The sequence below is a fragment of the Tasmannia lanceolata genome, unplaced genomic scaffold (assembly GCF_043159265.1).
Source record: "Tasmannia lanceolata isolate RefF3 unplaced genomic scaffold, GAP_Taslan_0.1 ptg000013l, whole genome shotgun sequence".
Taxonomy (NCBI): domain Eukaryota; kingdom Viridiplantae; phylum Streptophyta; class Magnoliopsida; order Canellales; family Winteraceae; genus Tasmannia; species Tasmannia lanceolata.
This window is the reverse complement of record NW_027518690.1, coordinates 28,005,605-28,021,097: the sequence shown is the minus strand read 5'-3', so window position 1 is coordinate 28,021,097 and position 15,493 is coordinate 28,005,605. Positions and strand designations below refer to the sequence as shown.

The following is a 15,493-nucleotide window of genomic DNA, read 5'->3' as shown; positions in this document are numbered from 1 at the left end:
ATTACCAAATTTAGCAAGAGTTGGGCACTCTTCCATGACATGGTCCGTGGCTTGACACCAATTGCACATATGAACACTATGTGCAATTTGATGGACCTGTGAAGGTCCTTTAACAACTATGGCTTCTAGCCTTTTGATAAGGCTATCAAGATGGGCCTCTTTTGCCACGGCACCCTCTATTAGAAATCCCTTACTTGAAGTGGCTCTCTCACCATCTTGAGTGGATTCCCACTCTCTTGTTTTTTCTGCCAAATCAAGTAAGAAGTTCCATGCCGCGGCCTCATCCGTGAAAGATGTAAAACCGTTAGGACACATGGATTCAAGAAGTTGCTTTGTTTGGTAATCTATGCAGAAATAATCAAGAGGGGAGGTGAATTGAATTTAACTCAATATTAGGCCTTTTGAAAATTACCTATGAACCCTAATTGGAATTTTTCTTCACTTAATTAAATATTTGGTTAGTGCAAATATAATTGAAGAACAAAATGAAATGCCAAACCAAGCAATAATGGAAATGCAAGAGTGAGAAATGACACACCGATATATAGTGGTTCGGCCAACGGCCTACTCCACTCTACTCAAGGTCGCACTTGAGGGATTCCACTATTGGAGACCTCCACGATGCCCGGCTCCGAGGCGGTTACAATTCCAAGGGATATTAAACAAGGATGCCCTTACACCTTTACAAAGACTCTCCTTCTCCGCCGAGTTCTAAGCGGTTGCTCTCTAGGGAATTAAAAACGGAATGCCCTAGCCACCTATACAAGATATGAAAGATTGATAGCTTGGCTTCTTTTTGAAAGCTTGATGCCCTTTGTAGTTCCTTGATTGCTCTTCAACAAAGATTTGCAAGTGATAGCTCTAAAATATCCAAACTCAATAGGTTCACAAGTGAAAGGCAAGTTTGGGAAAACCAAAAATCTTAAGCTTGAAAAGGTTGCAAGTTAGCTTGAGTGCTTAAGAGGGTTTTTCAAATGATCAAGAGAGAGGAAATAATCCTCTAGATGTTGTATAAATAGTCTCTCCTCAAAATATGACCGTTTGGGGGTGTAGATAACAAAAATCAACTTTTAAATCAAAACCCAACGGCTCTTTTTTGAGCTGTCGCAAGGTTCTCGGAGTTCCGAGAAATATTCTCGGAGTTCCGAGACAACGGCCAGAAGAAATAAAATTTCTACTGGACCATTTCTCGGAGTTCCGAGAAATTTTCTCGGAGTTCCGAGAAAATGTCCAGACGCTACTGGACCTTTTCTCGGAGTTCCGAGGAAACTCTCGGAGCTCTGAGAAAAATCTCGGAGTTCCGAGAAGCCTAAAAAATCTGATATTTTGATGTGTGATTTTTGGCTTTTGGAACTTGACTCCTATGATAATTTTGGAATGTTTATGAGGGTCCCAACATGTTGGTCCACCACATAAGCATTCACTAAACCGTTGAAGTTCTTTAAGTGTTATTTGAAAAACAATTTTGAAAACACTTTGAAAATACTTTGCCTTGACTTGAAACTCTAAAGAGAAAGGATGTACACTGATACCTATGCACTCTTCGATCCCTCTTTAGCTTTGGTCTTCAAATGATCTTCCATCTTTGGATGCTTGCTTGAGTGATGATGTGAGCTACACTTAGCTCCTTTGGCTCTTGTTTGGTACATCTTCAAGCATGACCAAGTTGAGTGTTGGTTTCTTCAACGATCAATCCTATCTTAAACACAACACTTCAAAGCAAATTGATTAGTATTCAAAAACACAATCAATTATGTTTAGAATCATCAAAACAAGATTGGAGAGTAGACCCTTGGGCTTACAATCTCCCCCTTTTTGATGATGACAAACAAAATTGATTATGAGGTGTGTGTGGAGTGACATAGTAGGCAAGTGAATACTAGAACTCCCCCTCAATATATGCACACATATAAATGTTACAAGTTATAAGCATGTGGTGCATATAGTAAATTTGAATAGATAATCAATTTCAAACCTTCTCCCCCTTTTGTCATCGACAGAAAGGGTGTAAAAATAAATTTAGGAGTAGATAACTCCCCCTAAATCAATGCTTATGGTATAAAAATATATAACCAAGTAATGCACATATACCTGTTCATGATCGAGATGTTGACATATGTCAAAATGTTAGGTATTTTAATTAAAGTGAAGATACCTCTCCAACTTAGAAAACTAAGAAGGCTAAGAATATCAATTGAGTGATTTTTAAGATTTAAAATTTGACATCTCATTCATGCAGATACTACCAAACAAAGATTATATATATAAATACTATATAGATAAGCTGGTTAAAGACACAAAGTATTTATTTGGCAATTTCTTTAATTTGATCCGCACTCCAAATGTTTAAGGCACTTCGGATATAACAAATTCTATCATCACTAAGGGGTTTTGTAAAGATATCCGCTAATTGATCTTCAGTGTTGATATATTTTAAGCAAATATCCCCTTTTTGTGAGTGATCTCTGATGAAGTGGTGCCTAATCTCAATGTGTTTTGTTCTTGAGTGTTGTATGGGGTTCTTTGTTAAGCTTATAGCACTAGTATTGTCACATTGGATGAGAATATTTTCCATTTTGATTGCATAGTCCATCAATGTGCTTTTCATCCATAGGACTTGAGCACAGCAAGCTCCAGCTGCCACATATTCTGCTTCTGTTGTGGACAGAGCTACTGAATTTTGCTTCTTACTAAACCATGAAACAAGTGATTTACCCAAGAATTGGCAAGTCCCACTAGTGCTTTTCCTATCTACTCTACATCCAGCAAAGTCTGCATCTGAATATCCGATGAGAGTGAAGGAAGATGATCTTTCATACCACAGTCCTAGACTTTGGGTTCCTCTTAAGTACTTGAAGATCTTCTTAACTGCTGATAGGTGAGATTCTTTAGGATCCGATTGAAATCGAGCACAGAGATAGACAGTAAACATAATGTCTGGTCTGCTGGCTGTCAAATAGAGCAAACTACCTATCATACCCCTATACAATTTCTGATCTACAGATTTGCCAAATTCATCTATTTCTAGCTTAGCAGTAGTACTCATGGGAATTCTTGATGTCTTACTGCTATCCATGCCATACTTCTTTAATAACTCATTTGTATATTTTTCTTGATTTAAAAATATTTCATTTTTGTATTGTTTAATTTGGAGTCTTAAGAAGTAGGTTAACTCTCCCATCATGCTCATTTCAAATTCATTTTTCATTAAGGTTGCAAATTCATCACACAATTTTTGATTAGTTGAGCCACAGATGGTATCATCCACATAGATTTGGACAAGGAGGATATCATGATTTTCTCTTTTGATAAACAAGGTTTTATCCACCTTTCCCATCTCGAATCCCTTTTCAACTAAAAAAGTGCAAAGCCTCTCATACCAAGCTCTAGGAGCTTGCTTTAATCCATATAAAGCTTTATCAAGCCTGAAGACATGATTTGGATGTTTGAAGTCTTCAAAACCTGGAGGTTGCTCAACATACACTTCCTCTTGGATATAGCCATTTAGGAAGGCACTTTTGACATCCATTTGATATAGTTTAAATCCTTTATGAGATGCATATGCCAAAAGTATCCTAATAGCCTCCATACGGGCAACAGGAGCAAATGTCTCATCATAATCTATCCCTTCCTCCTGATTATACCCTTGGGCTACAAGCCTAGCTTTATTCCTAGTGATAATTCCATTTTCATCCAATTTATTTCTATACACCCATCTCGTGCCAATGACTGGATGATCACTAGGTCTAGGCACTAGCCTCCACACTTTGTTCCTTTCGAATTGACTTAGCTCTTCTTGCATGGCCATCAACCAATATTCATCCTTTTCAACTTCCTTGATGGATTTTGGTTCTAATTCGGATAGGAACGCCAAATTGTTACTCACACTACGATAGTCTGATCTAGTTCTTACTGGCAATGTGGCATCACCTAAAATTTGGGATTCAGGATGATCTACCAATGTTCTCCTATCCCTAGGCAATGAGTCATCATTTTCATTTTCTACTTCCTCACTAGGTAGTGTATGACTTGTAGATGCATGAGGAGGAGCACTCACTTTAGGAAAAAGATGTTCAATGGGTTCATCCTCATCATGTGGCATTTCTTGAGATGTTGGCTCTCTTTCATCAAATGTCACATGCATGGATTCTTCTACAACTAGGGTTCTTCGATTAAATACTCTATATGCCTTGCTATGAGACGAATACCCTAAGAATACTCCATCATCCGACTTCTTATCAAATTTGTGTAAATTTTCTTTAATGTTCAAAATGAAGCATTTACATCCAAACACTTTAAAATAGCTTATATTTGGTTTCAAGTTTTTCCAAAGCTCATAAGGTGTTTTCTTAGAAATTGGCCTTAGATATACCCTGTTTATGATATAGCAAGCGGTGCTAACCGCTTCCGCCCAAAAATATTTAGGGAGATCATTTTCATGCAACATAGTTCTAGCCATTACTTGGAGAGTTCGATTCTTTCTTTCTACTACTCCATTTTGTTGTGGTGTTCTAGGTGCGGAAAAATTATGTTTTATGCCATGTTCATTACAGTAAGTGTCAAAATGTACATTTTCAAATTCCGTTCCATAATCACTTCTAATGTAAGAGATAGCCACACCTTTTTCATTTTGTATTTGATTGCACAATATAAGGAAGTTTTCATAAGTTTCATCTTTGTGTGCTAGAAATATGACCCAAGTAAACCGTGAGTAGTCATCCACAACTACGAACACGTACCTCTTTCCACCTAGGCTACTTGTCTTCATTGGTCCAAAAAGATCCATATGAAGTAGCTCCAAGGGGTAGGAAGTTGAAATCATATTTTTAGGTGCAAATGAGCTTTTCAATTGTTATCCTAATTGACAAGTTCTACAAATGTGATCTTTGATGTATTTGAACTTAGGCAATCCTCTAACACTTTCTTTTGAGGAGAGGGTCGAAATGAGATCCATTCCGGCGTGACCCAACCTCCTATGCCATAGCCAAGAATCCTCACTAATGGCATTAAGACAAGTTACATTTTGGAGTCTAAGATCATCTAGTCCAATTGTGTAAATGTTATTGTCTCTAGAACCTATGAATTTGACTACTGCATCTATCTTATTTTTAACAATGCATTTATCGGAATTGAAGACAACTTCAAAACCATTATCACATAATTGACTAATGCTAATAAGATTATGGGACAAACCATCAACAAAGAGTACATCATGTATGGGAGAGGTAGAGTTACCTATGGTGCCTTCACCTTTGACTTTTCCTTTCTTGTCATCTCCAAAGGTAACGTCTTCACCATCCTTGAGTGATAGGGATGCGAATTGAGTAAGGTCTCCGGTCATATGTCTAGAGCATCCACTATCAAGGTACCATGTGTTCTTCTTGTTATGGCTTTTAAGGCATACCTACATATGAATAGGCAAGTGAGATCCTTTGGGTACCCAAATCTTCCTAATCTTGCTATGTTCATTTGTTTTTACTTTAGAGTTCAATTTGATTTTATCTTGTTTAGCATGTAAGCAAGCAACCTTGTAATGACCTTCTAGACCACAATAAAAACAAATTTTGGTACCACTAGAAGAAGCCTTTTCAAGTTTGTTTTTATAGTTAGATATGGTAGTATTCCATTTGTGTCCAAGTCCACTTTTATCATTTGACATTCTTTGAATATTAACAAGCCTATCCAATTTTAATGAACTATTTTCAAATTTTTCAAAGAGTTTCTTGAGTTCATCATATTCAAAAGATAGTTTACCGTTTTCATGCTTTAGTTTGTTATTTTCAACAGAAAGATTTTGTTGATTTTCATTCAAAGTCATAATGGTAGCATTTAGCTCATGAATTTTTACTTTGCATTTTTTATTTTCATTATCTAAAAATTCATGATCTTTTTTTAACCAACCAAATTCTTTTGTCATGTTAGCAAGAGAATTTTCAAGTGATGCAATTTTATCAAATTGAATTTCAAGTTCATCATTTGCATTTTGTAAGGAATCTAGAACTTCTTTTAAGACAATAACATCATTTAAAGTGTTTACCTCATTGTTGTCGTTTGTTGAGGCCATGAAGCATACGTTCCTTGCTATCAAGCAATCTTCGCCATCATTTTGTTCGCCTTCGCTTTCAATTTCTTCATCCCACGTGGCGGTCATTCCTTTCTTGCCTTCTCTTCTCTTGAAGCGGTTGTTTGAAGTGGGTTCATTGTTGAGTGGACAATCCGGGCGAATGTGTCCAAGCTTCTTGCAACCGTAACATCGTGGTTGAGAAGATCCATCACCGAGTTCTTCTTTCTTCTTGAATGGAGGGTTTGTCCTTCTATTTCTCATCCCTCCCATGTTCCTTTGCAAGAATTTGATCCTTCTTGTTAGGAGGGCAACTTCATCTTCCATGTCTTCCTTTGCATCTTCATTTTCACCTACATTACAAGCAAAAGCAATTCCTTTTCCTTTTTCGATTTTAGTTTCGATTTCGGGTGCTTTTGTTTTGAAAATCATTTCATGGGTGATCAAGGACCCTATTAGTTCATCTAGGTTCAATGTGTTCATGTCCTTGGCTTCGGTGATTGCGGAGGTTTTGGATTCCCAAGACAAAGGTAAGGACCTAAGGATTTTAGTCACTAAATCTCTATTGGAAAATTGTTTTCCAAGACCCCTTAATCCATTTACAAGATTGGTGAATCTAGTGTACATGTCGGCAATTGTTTCATCGGATGTCATTTGAAAGAGTTCGTATTGCCGAAAAAGATGGTTCATTTTAGATTCTTTTACTTGATTGGTTCCCTCATGGGTGACTTCTAAAGTGTCCCAAATTTCCTTAGCCGAATTCAAATTTGATACTCTATTAAATTCTCCGGGAGATAGAGCACAAATAAGAGAATTCATGGCTTTGGCATTATAATTCGAAGCTTGTTGTTCGGCTTCGGTCCAATCATTTAAATTTCTTGTGGGTAAGATGTATTCATTATTAATTGCTCTCCACATTTGATAGTCTTGGGTTAAAAATATTTTCATTTTGGTTTTCCAAAAACCATAGTTTGTTCCATCAAAATAGGGTGGCCTATTGTTTGAGTAACCTTCATGGTGTTGAGGGTAGTTTGCCATTTTAGAATCTTTACTCTAGACCGGTTAGGGTTTTCTAAAAATTAGAGACGAGGCTCTGATACCAATTGAAATAATCAAGAGGGGGGGTGAATTGAATTTAACTCAATATTAGGCCTTTTGAAAATTACCTATGAACCCTAATTGGAATTTTTCTTCACTTAATTAAATATTTGGTTAGTGCAAATATAATTGAAGAACAAAATGAAATGCCAAACCAAGCAATAATGGAAATGCAAGAGTGAGAAATGACACACCGATATATAGTGGTTCGGCCAACGGCCTACTCCACTCTACTCAAGGTCGCACTTGAGGGATTCCACTATTGGAGACCTCCACGATGCCCGGCTCCGAGGCGGTTACAATTCTAAGGGATATTAAACAAGGATGCCCTTACACCTTTACAAAGACTCTCCTTCTCCGCCGAGTTCTAAGCGGTTGCTCTCTAGGGAATTAAAAACGGAATGCCCTAGCCACCTATACAAGATATGAAAGATTGATAGCTTGGCTTCTTTTTGAAAGCTTGATGCCCTTTGTAGTTCCTTGATTGCTCTTCAACAAAGATTTGCAAGTGATAGCTCTAAAATATCCAAACTCAATAGGTTCACAAGTGAAAGGCAAGTTTGGGAAAACCAAAAATCTTAAGCTTGAAAAGGTTGCAAGTTAGCTTGAGTGCTTAAGAGGGTTTTTCAAATGATCAAGAGAGAGGAAATAATCCTCTAGATGTTGTATAAATAGTCTCTCCTCAAAATATGACCGTTTGGGGGTGTAGATAACAAAAATCAACTTTTAAATCAAAACCCAACGGCTCTTTTTTGAGCTGTCGCAAGGTTCTCGGAGTTCCGAGAAATATTCTCGGAGTTCCGAGACAACGGCCAGAAGAAATAAAATTTCTACTGGACCATTTCTCGGAGTTCCGAGAAATTTTCTCGGAGTTCCGAGAAAATGTCCAGACGCTACTGGACCTTTTCTCGGAGTTCCGAGGGAACTCTCGGAGTTCCGAGCTCCAGTCTCGGAGCTCTGAGAAAAATCTCGGAGTTCCGAGAAGCCTAAAAAATCTGATATTTTGATGTGTGATTTTTGGCTTTTGGAACTTGACTCCTATGATAATTTTGGAATGTTTATGAGGGTCCCAACATGTTTGAAATAGTCAAGAGGGGGGGTGAATTGAATTTTCCTCAAAATTAGGCCTTTTGAGAATTACCTATGAACCCTAATTGGAATTTTCTTCACTTAATTGAATATTTGGTTAGTGCAAATATAATTGACAAACAAAATGAAATGCCAAACCAAACAATAATGGAGATGCAAGAGTGAGAAATGACACACCGATATATAGTGGTTCGGCCAATGGCCTACTCCACTCTACTCAAGGTCGCACTTGAGGGATTCCACTATAGGAGACCTCCACGATGCCCGGCTCCGAGGCGGTTACAAATCCAAGGGATATTAAACAAGGATGCCCTTACACCTTTACAAAGACTCTCCTTCTCTGCCGAGTTCTAAGCGGTTGCTCTCTAGGGAATTAAAAAGGGAATGCCCTAGCCACCTATACAAGATTTGAAAGAGAATAGCTTGGCTTCTTCTTGAAAGCTTGATGCTCTTTGTAGACCCTTGATTGCTCTTCAAAGATGGTGATTTGCAAGTGAAAGCACTACTATATCCAAACTCAAAAGATTCACAAGTGAAAGGCAAGTTTGGGATGAAAAACAAAAACTCAAGCTAAAATGGATTGCAAATGTTTTTGATGCTTAAGGATGTTTTTCAAAGATCAAGAGAGAGAGAAAAACTTCTCTACATATTGTATTTATAGCCTCTCCAAAGAATATGACCGTTTGGGGGTGGGAATATCAAAATACAAGAATTAATTCAAATCCCAACGGCTATATTCTGAGCTGTCGCAGGGTTCTCGGAGTTCCGAGAAATATTCTCGGAGTTCCGAGACAACGGCCAGAAGAAATAAAATTTCTACTGGACCATTTCTCGGAGTTCCGAGAAATTTTCTCGGAGTTCCGAGAAAATGTCCAGATGCTACTGGACCTTTTCTCGGAGTTCCGAGGGAACTCTCGGAGTTCCGAGCTCGGAGCTCCGAGAAAAAATCTCGGAGTTCCGAGAAGCCTAAAAATCCACAGATTTTGATTTTTATTGCTTATTTGATTTTTAGCTTTTGGAACTCAACTCGTATGATTATTTTGGAATGTTTATGAGGGTCCCAACATGTTGGTCCACCACATAACCATTCACTAATCCATTTTAAGTTCTTAAGTGTTCTTTGAAAAACATTTTGAAAACACTTTGCCTTGACTTGGAAATCTAAAGAGAAAGGATGTACAATGATACCTATGTAGCTTTCAACTTCTCTTTAGTCTTGGTCTTCAATTGATCTTCCATCTTGTGTATGCTTGCTTGAGAGATGAGGTGAGCTTCACTTAGCTCCTTTGACTCTTGTATGGGATATCTCCAAGCATGACCATGTTGTGTGTTGGTTTCTTCAATGATCAATCCTATCTCAAACACAACACTTCAAAGCAAATTGATTAGTATTCAAAAACACAATCAATTATGTTTAGAATCATCAAAACAAGATAGGAGAGTAGACCTTTGGGCTTACAATGTTGGTCCACCACATAAGCATTCACTAAACCGTTGAAGTTCTTTAAGTGTTATTTGAAAAACAATTTTGAAAACACTTTGAAAATACTTTGCCTTGACTTGAAACTCTAAAGAGAAAGGATGTACACTGATACCTATGCACTCTTCGATCCCTCTTTAGCTTTGGTCTTCAAATGATCTTCCATCTTTGGATGCTTGCTTGAGTGATGATGTGAGCTACACTTAGCTCCTTTGGCTCTTGTTTGGTACATCTTCAAGCATGACCAAGTTGAGTGTTGGTTTCTTCAACGATCAATCCTATCTTAAACACAACACTTCAAAGCAAATTGATTAGTATTCAAAAACACAATCAATTATGTTTAGAATCATCAAAACAAGATTGGAGAGTAGACCCTTGGGCTTACATATGCCCTCATAAACAATTTGGCATAAGTGCCACAAATCAATTCCATGGTGAGGACACTCTTGGAGTAGGTCTTTCAACCTCTCCATAAACTTAGAAAATGACTCTAATGGCTTTTGTTTGAATTGTAAAATATCGTTCCTAAGCTTATTAGTATTATGTAATGGAAAAAACTTTTTTAGGAAAGCGACGGCGAACTCCTCCCAAGTAGTGATGGAGTTCGTTGGTAAGCCATAGAGCCACTTCTTTGCTCCATCCTTGAGTGAAAACGTAATAAACCGCAACTTTACCGCATCATCGGTAAGTTGTTGCAACTTAATCAAAGCACATACATCTTTAAACTCACGCAAAAATAAATACGCATCCTCCGAAGGGAGGCCATGAAAATGAGGAAGCAAAGAAATAAATTGCGATTTTAGCTCAAAATTATTGCCCTGCGCAATCGGCAATCTAATGCAAGAAGGTTGCGCGGTTTGGGCCGGATAGAAGCGATCGCGCAAACTCTTGGGCGTCTCTTGTTCTTCCGCCATGACTACTTGATTTGGATTTGGTGCGATGTCTTCCCCCGTCTCTAACCGGTTTGATCTTTCTAGTCGATTGGCCGAGTTCCGCACCCAACCTTCACTCATAAACACAAGAAAACCAAGTAAGAGAGATGGATAGGCAAGAAACCAAAAATATAACTAAACTAAAAATAACTACTAATCTAACACTTCGAATAATTAATATTCTAATGCAACTCTCTTCCTCGGCAGCGGCGCCAAAAATTTGATTGAAATATTAAATAACCGCAAGTGCACGGATCGTGTAAATACGGGTCGAACTCAGGGAAGAGAAATCTAGTTGTCAATCCTATTCTTTTACCGATTATAATACTAGCTATGATATAATGTTGCCTGGAATGGACTCAGGATTTCCGTGGACTTAGACCTCGGAGCCAACACTATATATAAGCGTATATTCTATTCAATCTAAGAATCAAATTCAACTAAGATCTTTTTGATTTAAAATCCTAATTTAGGCAAAGTGTACCAAATTTTAATGATCTCTATTAACTACTTATCTAATTTAATTATAAAACTAAATTCTAAGGGCCTAAGTAAATTGGAAAATTGCAAAAGTAATTTGGAATAGTGTAAAAACCTTAATTCAATATAAAAGATTACTTAGGGTTAGAATCCACCATGGGTTTGGATTAAATTGATTAATTAAAACAACTTTTGAATTGGGTTGAAAATCCAACTAAACAGTCAATAAATAATAAGATCTAAAAGATGTTATTATTTATGAGTATTTAATTGAATTAACCCTCTAATTTATATTAATTATATATAATTTAATCTTTGTTAATCAACAATCATCCATAGGAAAGGGGAAAGCCAATGGCATAGATGATTGGGATTAGTACAAAAATAAAATCCTACATAATTTGTTATATAAGCCACTTGTTTTAATTACTTCTCTTTCTCCTTCCCCATAGCTTCATCTAAACCCTAAGTATAGTGGGTTTAGCTACTCATGAAGAAGGGGAAAGAAACACAGAAAATAGAGAGAATAGAGAAGAGAATTGTCATTAAAAACTTGAAAAGTAAAATACAACACAAAGTACTTTCTCTTTTAATTGAAATTAAACAAAAATACATTGAACTAGATTTGAAAGAAATAACAAAAATTAAAGAACACTTAGTCTTTTTCTCCTCTTCGTAACAGTTGAAACCTTGATCGCCTTCCTTCAAGCCTTGGGTCACCTTAGATCGAATTGTGGACGGTCGGATCGAGCCTTTGAATTGAAAGAGAAAGCACACACCAAACACTTCCACAAATAATTTTAACAAGAGCAAGAAAGTAATGGCCAAAGAGAAAGCAAGGGTTGTTCAGTTTTGAATGAGAAAGAGAATTGGGCGAAATTAAGAGTGGAACAAAAGTGGTTGAGAATTGAAAAAGCAAGAGAGAGGAAAAAGATTGCCAAAAAAAATGTTCGAGAGAGTTTTCATTCATATGTAATGGTATTTATAATTCTTTTTCTCTCCTCCCTCTAGGAAAAGAAACAACAAGAAATTTAATTTCGTGGATAAAAGAAAACCAACACCTCACTCCTTTCTTAATCGTCCTCATATAACAACTTTCTTATTTTAAAAACAACTCCTTTAGCCAAAAAAAAATAAGGAAGAAAATAAGAAAGAAAATGGCAGCTCATGTGGATGTTGCTATTTTAACCACCCAAAAAAAATCATCCAACACGTCAATTTCAGCAACATGCTATCTCGATTGAATTATTCCAAGCCGTTGTTCCCACGAGTGCAAAGTGAGGATAGCTAAATTGAGAATCCCTCCTTCCACTCTATAGCTTTCCAAAGAAAAAAATATAATCTCATTTCCTAAAATAAAGAGGCCAATCATGAAACATGGCATTTTGGGCAAGTGGTCGGAGATAAAATTGCCACCCGTCTACTTTTGAATAAAGTAGGGAACTTTCTAAAGGCAAGAACAAGAATTGCCGACACTTTGCTTAGAGAGAGAGAGAGAGAGAGAGAGAGAGAGAGACCCCATGAGGTGCTTGTAACTATAATAAGGTTTTGAACGAAATTGTGTTGAAACAATAGTGGGCCCACTTAAATGCTCGAGTTCCCTTGAATAGGAAGCTCCAAAATTAATACGGTGGGCCCCTCCCAAGTTGGCTGAACACTTGTATTATATCTTTAGAAATCCGAATGCATTTCTAAAATAAGACGCAAGCGGGTCCCACTTGTATTATATTATACAATTACCAAAAAGGGGTAGATGCATTGCTGGACGAATTTGAAGAGTTGCCTAATTTGTTTTGTGAGATGCTATTCACATGCACATGTGTTAACATGCATACGTACATGCCTCATCACATGCTTTGCCGACCCTAACAAATTCCCAAATGTGACACATCCATTGCTTGCTATTAATGTTCAAACCATTATTAGTAACGACACTCCTCCCCTTAGTTCCTTCCACAACCAATTAGAGGCAACATCCCCTAAGATAGAATCTTAAATGAAGAGGGTAATGTCAGTTGCCATATTCACTCACAAGTTCACACCTAACTACACTCTCCTCTGGAACTCTCGTATTTAGTATTTTGCCCAAGAATAGAAACCCATTATGAGGCATTAACGTTGAGAAATGGTGGGCCTTACTTGTTGGGCTGAAGTATACATGGGTCCCTTCATGAAATTTGATTTATTAGATTGGTCCCATGTGTGATTGCCGAATGGTAAGAGAGAGTGGGACCATACCATGCATTTGAATTGTATGGTTAGGATCAGTCTATAGTGTGGGTCGTAGAATCCATCCATTTAGTGGGCCATGACGGTAATCAAGTGTGCCCTCTAAATCATGTCCATAGCTGATCCGAACCATTCAAATTGCTTGCGAGAAAATCCAAGCCCTTAAGTGTGTAAAAATAAATGAGGGTGCCAATAACAAAACTAACCCATACGATGCACAAGTGAATTTGGCCAAAGATATTGCACCAATAAATTTCGGCTAGGATTTTCCATGCTTTGATTACTTTCCTTGAAAGTCCTTCTTCTTAGCTCCATTTTCCGTGAAAATCCGAAAGTAGTCCTGAAACACCAAAAACAAATAAAATACCTTAGTAGCACCGCTTTAAACATGAAATATGCATGCTTTTTACACCTACAATTCACACATAAATGTGCTCATCACTTGGCAATCGTGAACTCCTTCCTTCCTCCGGCCCTTGGTGACATCGCTAACGAACTGAACCCTGACCTTCGAACCTCCCATTCCTAGGGCTACAATAGAGTGTCCATTGACTTAGTTATAGGCGATTTTCGTGAGTTTGACAGAGATGGCGGGTATGCCTAGTTTCGAACTTTGCCCCAAGGTGGTGATGAAGTAGCCAAAGCATTCACCCACCAGTATGAATGGTGGACACTGAGTGTAACTCTATTTGTTCTTGCAGAGCGAACACCCCCCCTCTAGGTTAAAGTCCTGGTAAGGAGTCTCGAACGAATGAAGATGGGGCTAAACAGTAGAATACAGTAAGCATAGAGCAAGCTTACTTTCTAGCCTACTAGAAAGCCAAGCGGGGGAGAGCGCGAGGACGTTGCAAAATGGTTGTACGGTTGGTGCGCAAGGATGCGAGCATGAGGGGCCCTTGATCCTGGAAGTAATGAATGGTAAGCCTGCCATTTCTTAAAAAGGAGAAAGAAGAGCCCTAGTTACCGAGAGAGGCTTCTCTTGGGCCATGTGGACCCCGATCCTGAGAGGACGAGTGCGGCGAGGGACGCGAGGTCCCCACAGCAATCCTCTAAGATCTCCACAATGTGAAGGAGAGCTCTGCCAAGGAACTCTCGAAACGGATGCCACCCTCACAGCATAGCACGAGTGGCGATACAAAACGAAAGAGATATGTCTTGATCCGGAACCGGGGTTCGAAACCGAGACATACCTATAATAACTCAGAGTCGCCATCCATGGATAGGCCATGGAACCCTAAAATCAAATCCTCTGTGCAATGGATAACCAGAAATATATATGGGTTCGTGCCTGGTTACGAATGGGGAAGGTCTGAGAGCACCCCCAATTCGCCCGAGTGCAAGCACTTGGTCTCTTATGCCATTTTCATTAATTCCAAAGAAGTTTGAGTAAAAATCATGTGAAATGGGAACAATCCTCAGGAATCGTCTACCTAAGCATGCATTTCCTGAGAATGGAGAAATAAACACGTAAAATGAAATGAAAAATGTGTCACCTAAGCAAAGCTAGGTTATGAGTGACATGCCTAATGGGTGTCTAAGTTTCTGGTGGACACGCACATGCAAGCTACAACCAAAGGTATAGTATCAGTACAAGAAAGTAAGAAAACATATCAAAACATGAGACACAAATCTATGCTATGTATGACGGGACAAGACAAGTCCTAACTCTAATGCAGGACTGGACTCGGACCAGAATGGCCATCCATCCTAGCTGCGCTACGTATCCCGGCCTCGGGAAGAATCGGAGCCCACGTAGTTCGATGCCCTATTCAAAATTATGATGCCTAAGACACCTAGACCTCTATCCTAGACTCGATCTAAAAGACCGGACTAGTTATTAAAGCTTCTTGAACTATTATTTAAATTCCAATGAATGGTGGATTTTAGGACATCCTATATGCCCTAACTAAATGCAGATTGATTAGCCTTAAGCTAATGCAGGTGGTTCCTACAATCCTATGTGTAACTAGGCCGTGCAACCTAATGAAAACCACGGGATGACTATATGCCTAGTCTAGCCATCGGTTCGACTAAATGTCTAACCGATCGACTCGAGGCCTCCTAACTCTAGGGACACTCACACGACAGGACATACCATATCAATACAAATCAAGACAAACTCCT

The 15,493-nt window shown here is 38.3% G+C and overlaps 1 protein-coding gene across 1 annotated transcript in view; it reads right to left on the bottom strand.

Moving 5' to 3' along the window:
* LOC143891119 (uncharacterized) overlaps positions 1 to 15,493 on the bottom strand; it is a 222,512-nt gene that overhangs the window by 29,369 nt on the left and 177,650 nt on the right. The window lies entirely within an intron of this gene.